At 37.0% G+C, this 13,081-nt stretch overlaps 1 long non-coding RNA gene across 1 annotated transcript in view; it reads right to left on the reverse strand.

Annotated features, from left to right (window-relative positions):
• Positions 1-13,081, reverse strand: part of LOC306670646 — a 667,486-nt gene that overhangs the window by 121,098 nt on the left and 533,307 nt on the right. The window lies entirely within an intron of this gene.

The following is a 13,081-nucleotide window of genomic DNA, read 5'->3' on the forward strand; positions in this document are numbered from 1 at the left end:
TTGGTAAGCAGCAAAACAAATAAAAAGCAAAGCACTGCAGTTAGATAGCAAAAGTCTCATCTTTCATAAATAATATAATTATGAGTAAGAGCCTGATTTCTGTAAGGGGTACATTTGGGTCAACAGTAACCTTGAATAATCTGCATAAGGTGGTTGAAAAGGAGCACTCTCTAAGTAGAATTCAAGGGTAGAGAAGAGCTGGGAGAAAAGAGACACACAAGCTGAACGATGAAACACAGAGGAACTTAGAATTTGTGTTCACTTCTATTCTATTCGCTTCTATTCACTTCTATTTCCCACCAATTCAGTGGGGTGTCCGTACAGTCGTCCATCAGGAAGTGACATTTCTCACCAATAGGATTTTTAAATCCTCCCTGTAATGTGTACAGCAATATAGCAAGGAGAGAGTAAAAATGAAGCTCTGAGGGAAAAAAAAAAACAGGTTCAATGTAAAAAAAAAAATCAGTGCCAAACTTTTTGTTTCAGAGGAGGCAATTGCCCTGTAAGTCAAATTACACAATCTCTTGGTATTTCATTCAGCCTTAGAGGTATCATATCTAGATAAGGATGCTAGGGAGGAGACTGAGAATTAGTGCAAATAGTGGTGGTGACACTGAAACAAGGAACAAAACGATACCAAGTCAAATGGTATGGAGGACAGTGGCCTGGAAGGCAGAATGGGATCAACAGATTTGGAAAGACCAGCACAAGAATTCTTCAAGGTTATTTGAAGAGGGATAATGAAAATTCATGATGTATTTCTAATTGTTATCTTTGGGATGCATAAATATATATGTGTAAGACAATCTATATTCCATTCGTCCTACAGTATTGAAATGTCTCAACACATCTTTATTAAATGTTCAATGAACTTCCCAGTCTCACTTGCCTTATCTTTGAAATGGGAGTAATGTTCTCATCATCACTGAATTATTATAAAGACTGACTCAATGTTTATCCATCTCTGTCAGAGCAGAATCTGTCTCATGGTGAATATATCATGAGTTGCTATTATTATTATTGTTTGATTATTATATCATCTTTATAAGTTCCCAGTAAAAGAATTCATTTCATTTTTGTTTCACTGGATTGAGTGAAACCAGTTCAAAGACTAGTAACATCAGTCAAACAACACTGCTTACAACATTGCTTTAAAAAGCCAATCTTTGTGTGGTATGTTAAACACCATAATTGAACATAGAGGATGGTGATAATCTACCATGTGAAAACCTTGATTTGGGGTATCTATGTTGTCAAAGCAACTTGGAGCCTAACAGTGTCCAGTAACTAGAGGCCTAAAAAAGAAAAGAGGAATTTTTAGAAGCTTCTCCAAAAGCAACAGGATAAAAGTACTATTGGCCTTGACCGCATGATGAGGGCTTTTTACCGAAGGGGAAAACTTAGTTCAGTTGATCATCCCAGCCTAATTGATTAATTGTGGGTCTGACCATCTGGCTGATGAATGCTGACACCCAGCAGTGATTACTGTGTAACACGAGTCCGGATGTGTTCTCCCTGATGCCTCCCACAATAATGGCAACTCTGAACTTAAGGTTAGTTTATTCAGGCCTCTTGGCTCAATCTCTTCATGGAACAGTGGTTGTGGCAGGGAATATTTTACTAGACCTGGTCAAGCATTATCTTCTCTTGTTTCAGTTACCCCTCCTTTCCCACTCCATTCCTACCCACTCCTGAGCACTCTCTTGTACATAATCACTTTTCATGCAAAGTGTTCCATCTGTAGTTTTCATCATATTCTCTGATTCTCTCATTTCTGGTTGCCCTATTCTGAAAAATATTTGACTGGTTTGAAAGACCTGTACTTCTATTTCATAAGGAATCCTATTGAGACATTTTTATTGTAACTTCTTTGGTACTGGTTTACTTCAAACTACTCTGTGCTTCCAAAATAAAGAAAAATTATTTCAACAAACTCATAAGCCTGAGAAAAAGTTCCCAAAATGTTCCAAGTTCTCCAGGAGGCTAGCAGAAGACAAGGGTTAAGAGAGGATAATTCTTACATCTTAAAGCTACTCTGATTCACAGGAGTGTCTCATGGAAAGAACACCCCCTCACCCCAAACATACACACACACACACACACACACACACACACACACACACATACATCCCCAAACACACACACACACACACACACACATCCCCAAACACACACACACACACACACACACACACACACACACACACACACACTACTAAGACTGAAACAATTTCACAGCAGGAGAAAGTCTCAAGTAAATAACAGGGATCAATAGCAATGCCACCCACAAGCCAGTCTATACCTGGAGATAACTTGTATGCAGAAGAATTCTCCAAACAAATCAAACCTGAACACATACTTATAAACCGTAGGGGATTGTCACCAAATGCTTTTCTTCCATGTTATGGGCAGGCCTGGAAAGGAAACTGACACAAAAAGGCTTGCACAAGTTTGGCCAACTACTGACAACTGATTTCCACTTTTAAATGCATTCTTTTTCTTGCTCCCCACCGATGCTGGATTCTTCTATGTTCCAGGCTGGGTTAGTGTTAATTTTCAGTAGAGGATGGTAGTAGCATGCTGAACATCAGAGTTCCGGACTGGGAGTTGGGAAATGTTTTTGGCATGACTGTCAGTAAACAACTATGTGTCTTGGGCAAGTCAAGTCCCTTAACTCCCCATGTCTCAGTCTCTTCATTGAAAAATGATAGGGTTGGACTGCATGAACTCCATGGTCTCTGCCAACACTAAGATCTGATGGTTCTATAGCTCATTTCCTCCCCCTCCTCTGGCATCAAATGCTCAACACTCAGCTTATAGCAATTTTTCTGCTCTTAGTTACTGATGGAAAAATATCTCCTTCATTTACTGCTTGGTATTTTGTATTCCTATCCTCTCTCACTCTTTTGATGCTAGTATTTTGAATCATAAACACTAACATATCCAGATAGTGCTTTAAATTTGAAGGCATTTAAGGAGAATAGCTTTCCCACATAGAACATTCAGTGTAGCTCTGCATGGAGGAAGTCAGCCATCCAAAAGTGGAGCAAAGGGGCCAATTCACAAATGAGAGGAAGCCTTTCATAATAAGAGTCTCCAGACTCTTCAATTTAGATAAAGCTCAAAAGCTATCAACTTCTAACTACTTTTCCAATCAATCCCAAACACCATCACAGACACTTAGGACTACAAATTTGAGGACCAGCACTGGCAGTGATGCAGTTCTTATTTCACCTCCACCATCCATTGCCAAGTAGGATTTAGGATGGCATAGTAATAAGAGCCAAGAGGACAATCTGTCATTTATTTTCCTCCAAACTTTTTGAAATTTCCCATTTGGTTTCTGTTTCCCAGTTTTAATTTGGTAACTGCCATTTTTCAGCATTTCTTTTAACAGGTTACTAATAATTTCTGATACAGGATCTCATATTTCATTTTGTGCTGCTAGAACTGCTGTTAATATTTCATCTGCCTTCAATTCAGCTCTGAATAAAGGCTGCTGTGTTTCTGATACACTGTTAACACTTTGGTTCTGGGGATTTGATCACCACTGTTCACTCAGTTTGTCCATAACTGGTTAAGTAAAAGTAATAGGCTGGTTGAATCAGAAATATTTCAGTGTGCTATACATTTCAGGGATGCTTGGGTTTTGTTTTGATCTAAATCTTTGGTGAAAACAATCAAAAACCAAATAGCCTGTGTTTATTTTCACAGGTATCTTGTCATTTGCTTCATTTTCTGGAAACAGTACTTAAGGTTCAGGGCTCACAAGCAGATCTATGTTCAAATTTTGGCTCTAAATATTACTATGTGTATTACTTTAGTCAGTTCCTTAACCTTCCCAAATGTCTCTTTTCTCACTTATAGAACAGGGATAATAACAGAATCCATTGGTATTGCTATGAGGATTCAATAAATCAAAGTGCTAAGAATTTTTTGGGTTCTCAGTATATTATCAATATCACCCTTACTTTAGCATTAATAATCTACAAATGCACTTTATATAATTATTATTGCACAGCATATTTTCAAGATCAACAAATGATTTGGAGTTCAGACTTTTGCTGTTTATAAATAGCTTATGTTTTAACAAACTCAGTGAAATCAAGTAAAATACTTTAAAAATGGATCTTTAAAACTACATGTATAGTTAATATATAGCACCATATTCTCTTACCACCATTAAATTTAGCATCAAATTCTCAAAGCATTTTGTTCATCTAATAGCACACCCTAGATAAAGCACATTGTACCATTACTAATCTGTTTTATGAAGATTTACTTGTCATATTTACTTTCTCTTATTTTTGAAGAATATAGACTGTTTTAATAGTATTTTGGTATATATCAGCCAGGGTCCATCATGAAGGAGAAAACACACAGCAACATCAACAGAACAGTTTAGTTTAAAAATTATTAACAAGAATAGTGGATTAAAGTAATGGAGAGTAGCTAGTAAGAAGTAAACAGAACTCTAAATAATATAAAAAAAAGCAAATAATAGAGTACCTGCTACTTGTAGAGCTAAGATAGTGTGCTCAGGAAAGAGTTCCCTCTACCTCTAGACAGGGATTCAGATCTGCTGACTGTAGGAAGAGTCACTTCTAACCTTGGACAGGGATTCAGATTTTGAAGGACAAAAGGAAGGGCCTCTACTACCTCTAGGTTGGAATCTAGACCTTGCGGATAAGGCATGACTGTAACTCATTGAATGCCAGAGATGTTGCTGGGGAACTTCATCAACAGAGTTTTCTGAAAATCTGTACTTTAGGGTGCAGGAAAAGGTATCCAAAGGGAGGTGTCTTATACTTGTATATACTCTGGTGTGGATGCATATCTGCATGTGTGGTGAGAGCTCAGGGAAGCTGCTGGGTGCCTGGCACTGGAAATACTACCTGAGCTTCAGATGCTGGGGCAAGGGTAGCTGTGTGTTCTGTAGGAGCTAAATGCCAGAGAAGCTGCACAAGGTGCAGAAGCCAGGCTCTGAAGGAAGCATACACACTGCAGGAGTAGACCAAAGGGGTACATGGGAACTGGGAAGAAAGACCTTTTCTTCCACATTCTCACTCTATGCCCTGTACTGACATGCGCCCTTTATGCCAGCTGGCAAAGGAAGATACTTAAAAGACTCAGATACATTTTTGTAGAGCAGGAAAGGACTGGTAAATTTTGACCCAAGAGACAAGACATCGATAGCTGGCACAGGTATTATAATTTGCTCACATACTTTATGAAATAACTTACTTTGGAAATTATAAACCATTGTTCTCAGTTGTTCACCTTTACTAATAAATCAACTCTCTTTGCATAGTCAAAATTAAGGATAATAAGAGGCTATTAAACAATAACCTACGTAAGACATTTTAGAGTCATTGTACTAATATTTGTATAATAACCCTTTCCCCCAAGTGCTGCTTACATATGTTATATTTAAATGTTTATAATGTACTTAAGAAAAAGATGCACAGAAATACTATTGACCTAAATAAATGCATCAGTGATCCTAGTCCAGAATTTCAACTAAGTGGATAATCAGCGGAGTCATTACAAACAACCCAAAACTTTGAGAAAGGCAAAAAATGCCTCAGTTATTATTTCTCTTTCTCTTTATTTTTAAATTGACTCTAGAACCCCTATTTGCTTGTTTTATGACTTTTCCCCCCAGAGGGCTTGGGAGGCTGTTAATTATATGTTAAAATTTTTTGAATAAATGTATCATATATTTAGTAGTAAATTTTTCCTAGGATGCCACCCTTTATTATTTTGCCCTTGATATTAAGTAAGTGATCATCCCTGTTGTGATCAATTTAGTTCACAACTTAAGGTACATAGTGATCATTTCCAGAATTAGTTTTATATATAGGTTGACAGGTATACTCCAAAATACCTCCCTCTTTCTGCTTAATTTATTAACTCTTTTAAGAAAGAGATAGAAACTTTCATTATGTAATTAAAGGCAAATTTAAAAACACAAAGCCCTTACCAGAAGGAAAAATAGGCCCAAATCTCCATCATGTCAGCTTAGGACCAAATTCCTCAACAAGACTCCAAAAACACAAGAAGTAAAATCAAGAATCAATAAATGGCATTGTATCAAGCTAAAAAGCTCCTTCACAGCAATGGAAACAATAAAGAACATGAAGAAAGAGCCTACAGAATGGGAGACCATCTTTGCCACCTACCCCTCAGATAGAGCATCAATCTCGGATATATAGAGAACTCAAAAAACTTAACACCAAAAGTACAAAAAAACCCAATCGATAACTGGACTAAGGAACTGAACAGACACTTCACAGAAGAAGAAATATGAATGGTCAACAAATATATGAAGAAAATGTTCAGCATTACTAGCAATTAGAGAAATGCAAATTAAAACTACACTGAAATTTCATCTCACTCCAGTCAGAATGGCAATTATCAAGAATACAAGTAACAATAAATGCTGTGAAGGATATAGGGAAAAGGTACACTCATATATTGCTGGTGGGACTGCAAATTGGTGCAACCACTCTGGAAAGCAGTATGGAGATTCCTCAGAAAACTTGGAATGGAATAACTGTTTGACCCAGTTATCCCTCTCCTTGGCATGTACCTAAAGGACTTAAAATCAGCCTTCTGTAGTGACACAGCCACATCAATGTTCATATCAGCTCAATTCACAATAGCTAAGCTATGGAACCAACCTAGGTGCCCTTAAATAAATGAATGGATAAAGAAAACGGGGTACATATACACAAGGGAATATTACTCAACCATAAAGAAGAATGAAATTATGGCATTTGCTGGTAAATGGTTGGAACTGGAAGCAATCATGCTAAGTGAAATAAGCCAATTCCCCCAAACTAAAGGCAAAATGTTCTTTCTGATATGCAGATGCTGACTCACAATAGGTGTGGTGGGGTGTGGGGTCACTGGATTGAACAGGGGAGAGTGGGGGGATGGGAGGGGGATAGGAATGGGAAAGACTGTAGAATGAATCAGACATAACTTTCTTATGTTCATGTGAATACACAACCAGTGTAACTCCACATCATGTATCACCACAAGATTGGGAAGTTGTACTCCATGCGTATATGATATATCAAAATATATTCTACTGTCATGGATAACTAAAAATAACAAATAAAAAATTGCTATTTAAAAAAAGTAAAAGAATAAAAATGCAAAACCCTGACATTAGACAAGTATGGTGACTGTGAGAGGCTGAGAACACAAAATATAGTTGGTAGAGAAGAGAGTTCTATGGAGAGTACACCATGTTGAGACTCAGACGATATGACACCTATCTTATCCATCTAGTGATATGCTCCTAGGCCTGGCCTCACCATTTTAGAATGGATATTCCTGCTTCCACACAATTGTGTTTTCTGGCAAAGCAAGTCTTATTGGCTCATCTCAGAGTGTATCATAGGCATGCTATGGAATCTCTCTCTCTCTCTGCTTCCTGATGTTGTGAGCTGCTTCCCTCTGCCATGTTCTTCTGCCATGATGTTCTGCCTCACCTGAAGCCCCAAGGAGTGGAGCTGGCCTTCTATGGCTAATACCTCTGAAACTGTGAGCCCTCAAATAAACTTTCCCTCCTCTACAGTTGTGCTGGGCAGGTCATTTAGTCACAGCAGTGAAATAGCTGACTAAAACAATGACCTTACATTTGATCCCTCCCTTCAACATATGCCTCTTCCCTTCAATTGCTGAGTCCTAAAGAAGAAGATGACAAAGGAGAGTCATAAATCTAGTGAATCAGGCAGGCAAGTCCATTTTATTTTAGTTCACCCTTCTGTTCAGCTGGCTTTTCTGCTATGACCCACTATACTTACCCTGTCGGCTGCTCTTACTAGCAACATGCCTTTTTAATCAGCCTTCCTGGGGTCTGCATTTGATTACAGCATTTGTGTTCTATTTTGATTCTTTTGTACTGTGCCCTGTGGTGTTAGCTTGAAAGGTGTTATTTATAAAATGAAATTCTATTGTATTGCCACTTGGATTCAAAGAGGACATATAATATTAATGCAGAATGTATTTAATAATATCTTGAACCTATTAAATCAATTTCTTCATGAGAACACAGAAGGAAGGGAGGCAAGTAAGTTGGTAACCAGGTAAAAAGACTTAAGAATCACCTGACATTTCTTTCTTAAGCACTCCTGAAAGTTGGCATAAGAATCATTCTCTGAATGTCAAAGTTTTCAAAGGAGAAGACTACCTTTCCCGAGCCAGACCAATGTAGCACACACCTGTTTAAACATTCAACTGTGAAGGCCAAACATTTTCCTAGGCTTTAGATGCAAATTTTTTGACTAAGGAAACCACAAGACCAAACATAGATACAACTTCTTTACTACCCAAGAAGATTTAGATAAAGAAGAAAACACAATATCTGATTTCTAGGGATCTTCTTTCAAAATTTGTAAAAAGAAGTACATTTGTTTTCTTTCTGATTCTTCTTATAAACAGGCTAAGAAAATAAGAAAATTGATGCAGTTTCCAGGTTGGCATATTTAAAATGTTCTCACCTAGCAAAAGGGCAGGTTTGTTACAGTTGCTACGTCTATAATCAAATATTTATAGATTAGATTGGAGGAGTACCACCTAAATTTTCTTCACTTCTAACTTTAATGTAAACCAAAGACTGAAACTTGACATCATTGTATGACAGCTTTGTATAAGCACATCTGTTGTTACAAACATTCCATTCTTCTACTCTCTCTCTCTCTCTCTCTATCTCTCTTTCTCTCTCTCTTTTTTTTTTTTTTTTTTTTTTCCTGTTGAAATCATCAATGATTAGGCCACTGTTTGGATATGGGATAGGGAAGGATCAGGTGTGAAAGATGCTTTAGCAATCAAATTTATAGAACTTGCTAAAAGAAACTAAAACAGAAAGGAAGCTGGCTATGAAGTCTTGAAAGGACTGTTTCTAGATTTTCATCTGTTCTCACTTTCTGGAACATCATGTAACTCCAAGAAATTCTGGATCAAGATTTCTAAGAACTAAAATGGGAAAACTACATAAAGAAAGTTATCCTTTCCTAACTGCTTTCACAGGGATGAGTGAGATGAGTGGCTCTAGGATAGTCTAAATTATTGAAAATGAAGGTGAAATACAAATGAATAATATTATAAAAATGATAGTTCAGGCACCATTTTTTGTTCTCCCAACCTAGAGATGAGAAACTAACAAAAGAATGAATTTCTTCCCCTCTGGGAATAAATCATATGCTCTCATTCATAAAGGACACATCAAACATAAGGAGCTAGAATGTTTTAGGGAATACCTCTCTCAATCGTGAATGCATCAAATTATCAGCTATTTGCATGAAAAGATCACATTATTCATCTCTATATCCATTGAGGTTATACCTTATTGATTTGCATGTAGTAAGTATTCCATTCATTAATATCTGTTGAAGTGAACTGAAAAATGAGATCATACAATTTTAAAGCTGAAAGTAATCGGAGATCATGTTCAGTTACCTCATTTTGCAGATGACAAAACTGAGGCTCCAATAAATTAAACAACTTATCCAAGTTCAATATTAATAAGTCTTTGGAAGAGTGGTTATAAAGATCTGCCACTGAAAATATATCAATAAGTTAAAACAAGATAGATTTTCTTTTGTCTAAATAAGCAGCACCATTCAGCTCAAATAATCTGATATATGCTAATCCAACCCAGAAGGCTGAAGCCTAAAGTAACAAGTGAATTTCATTAAATGGCTATAGACCACGGGTGTGCTAGAAATGTCAACCAATGAAGGTCTCACATCTTAATATTGTGCCTACTAGCTAGTTATTGGCATATTTTCCAGGTAAAATAAGTTCTTACAAACAATGAGGACAGCATTAGCAAGACAGAGCAGCACAAAACTCTACTTCTCATTCTGTCACAGAAATACACTTACAATAATGATATTGAAACCAAAATATCCTGAAAAGGAATTCAGATTCTAGCTAAGAGGTAGAATTGAGAAGAGATAAACCAAGAGCAGATGCAATGTCACTGTGTCATTATCTCCTCCAAACCAGCTTAGCTCAATACTGAAAGGACAGCTTCAGCTCATGATTTCTCCTATGAGGCAAAAAGAGATTTGAGTGTGTGGCCAACTAACTACTCTCCTGGTCAGCCAGGGAACTTCTTTGGAGCTGATTTTGGTCTTGCCTCATATAGAACTGACCCAGAGATTGGTTGCCTGTGTCAGTTAGGGACAAAGGAAAGGGGAAAGTGACTCCTTATAGCTGGTGCTACCCTATAAGATTTGGAATATGTGTAGAAGTAAAGCTTTTCACTCATGAGGGAGAGAAGAAAATGACATGGACCTGATTTCCAGCATTTCAGAGAACACTCTGTGGAGTGTGTTTCCTTTTTCATCCCATAGTGAGCCCTGAACAACCAGCCATATTCAATCCCCTGAAACAGTTAGCAGCAAAGAAAAGGGACAGGCATCTCTTTAGAGATGGAACTGCTCTGACTGACTGGAGAAAAACATGGAAGCAAGAATTTCTTCCAGAAATTCAGCGAGGAAGTGAAAGGGGCCTTGATCCAGCTTTAGAGTTGTGCTCCCCTGGGGGGGCTGGTCTCTATCTTGCCTTGTATGAAGCACTGCTGGCTGGCGAAGGGATCTCCCAGTCAAAAGTAGTCCTTGAAGACTGGGAGAGATAGCTGTTTCTTCAGATGCTGAGGTCACAAAGCAAACCTACAAAGAATATCAACACTCAAGAAAACAAGCAAAGGAAGAAAACAAATCTCCAAATAACCAACCTGACATAAATGGAGACCTGCGAACTGACTGACAAATAATTCAAAATAATTGTCTTAAAGGAGCTCAGTGAGTTACAAGAGAAAGAAGATAGATAGCTAAACAAAATCAGAAAAAGATACTTGAACAAAATGAGAAATTAAATAAAGAGATAGTATTGATAAAAAAAATCTAAACACTATACTGGAGCTGAAGAATACAAAAATTAGAAAAATGTATTAGGGCAGTTCAAAAGCAGACTTGATCAAACAAAAGGAAGAATCCATGAACATGAATACATTTGAAATCATGGAGTCAGAGGTAAAAAAGAAAAAGAGGGTAGAAAAAAGCCCAAGGGACTTAGAGAACTCCATCAAGTGAACCATGAATACATTTAGGGAGTACTAGAAGAAAGGAAGGGAGGGACGGAGAGACAGAGAGAGGGAGAGGGAGAAAAGGAGAGAGGAGAGGCAGGCAGGTAAAGAAATAATGATAGAATACAAATGTTGAGAAGAGAATTAACATTTATGTATCCCAAAGAACCCCAAATTGATGTAAACAGATCTACCCCAAAGCAACATATAATCAAATTGTTAAAAGTCAAAGATAAAGAGAGAATTTTGAAAGTTGAAAGTAGTAAGAGAAAAGCATCACATTCAAGGGACCCCCTGCAAGACGTTCAGAGGACCAGCTCAGCACAAATCTTCTAGTCCAGGAGAGAATGGGATGATATATTCAAAATGTTGGAAGGAAAAGCTGCTAGTCAAGAATACCCGACCCAGCAAAGCTGTCTTTCTAGAATGAAGCAGAGATGCGACTTTCCCAGACAAACACAAGTTGAGGAAGTTCATCACTACTAGGCTTACTTTATGAAAAATGCTAAAGAGGAATTCTTTAAGTTGAAATGAAAGGATGATAAATAGCATGAAAATATAAAACTCACTGGGAAAGTAAGTAGAGTATGTCAAATACCGAAGACTACTAAAACTACAATGGTAGTGTGTAAATCACTTTCATCTAAAGGATAAACATTTAAAACATAAAAGTGTTAAAATGACCATAACTATAATAATTTATTAATGGGTACATAGTAGAAAAAATGTAAACTGCAACACCGATTACATGAAGTGTGGAGGACAGAGAAGTGAAAGAATAGAATTTTGTATGTGATAGAATTAGTTACTGGCTTTAGAAGTAGAGTGGCATAATTATGAGTTGTTTTATGTAAGCTTCGTGGTAAATACAAACAAAAGCCTGTAGTAGATACACAAAATACAAACAAAAAAGAATGAAAGCACACCACTACAAAACAATAGCAACAACAACAAAACCCCCATCACAATGGAAAACAACAAGAAAGGAAGAAAGAAACAAAGGAAGAACAAAATAGTCAGATAGCAATTAACAAAACGGCAATATTAAATCCTTAGCTATTAATAGTTAAAGTGGAATTAAATTTTCCAACCAAAATGCAAAGAGATAGACTGGATAAAAATACAAGATCCAACACATGTGGCCTGGAAGAGAATCATGTTAGCTTTAAGGACACACATGGACTGAAAGTGAAAGGCTGGAAAGTGTAGTACATGAAAATGGCAACCAAAATAGACTTATTAAGTCAAATGTCACAAGTGAAAAAGAAGATCATCATAAAATGATAAAGGAATCAATTCATTAAGATGATAGAACAATCTGCCTACCTAGCACTCTTTCGATTAGAATTCTCTGGACTAAAACAGAAACTGAGTAAATGTAAATTTCAATTATTGTAAAGTAGTAATCTGCAACAGACTGCTTTTCATTTTTCCAAAGCTCCTTTTAACAATGGGAATCGCTAGAGATCGCAGAGAACAAGAGAACAAAACATGGAGAAAGGGGAGCAAGTGACAGCTACAGGCTTGATGATTCTAATGACTATTCAGCTTGTTGGAGGGCACTGTTCGTGTATTAACAAAAACTTGATTCCAGGAAGAGAACTGGGCTTTCAAAGATCAAGTTCAAATTACTAAGGTACTGCAACCTTTATTCCTCACTCCATCTTGCTTAGGTTAGGCATCCTAGGATCCAGTACTTGCCAACAAGTGTCCCAGGGTGTAGCTGGACTGCATTAGTTTCTCTTTATCATGATATTTCCAAGGATGTCCTAATTTTAAGTGTGTTGTCCTATCATCTCTATGATTTGTGAAATCATTGCTGAACTTCTGGATTGGAATCTCATTCATACACTTACCATGATTTAATAAGTATCTACTATGTGAGATAGTAGGGGGAAATTGGAATAAGCTTTACTTCCCATCTCAAAAGAATGATGAAATTCAAAAAGTAGTGGCTACTTACTATATACAACA

The sequence above is a fragment of the Sciurus vulgaris genome, assembly GCF_902686455.1.
Source record: "Sciurus vulgaris genome assembly, chromosome: 10".
NCBI classification, from domain to species: Eukaryota; Metazoa; Chordata; class Mammalia; order Rodentia; family Sciuridae; genus Sciurus; species Sciurus vulgaris.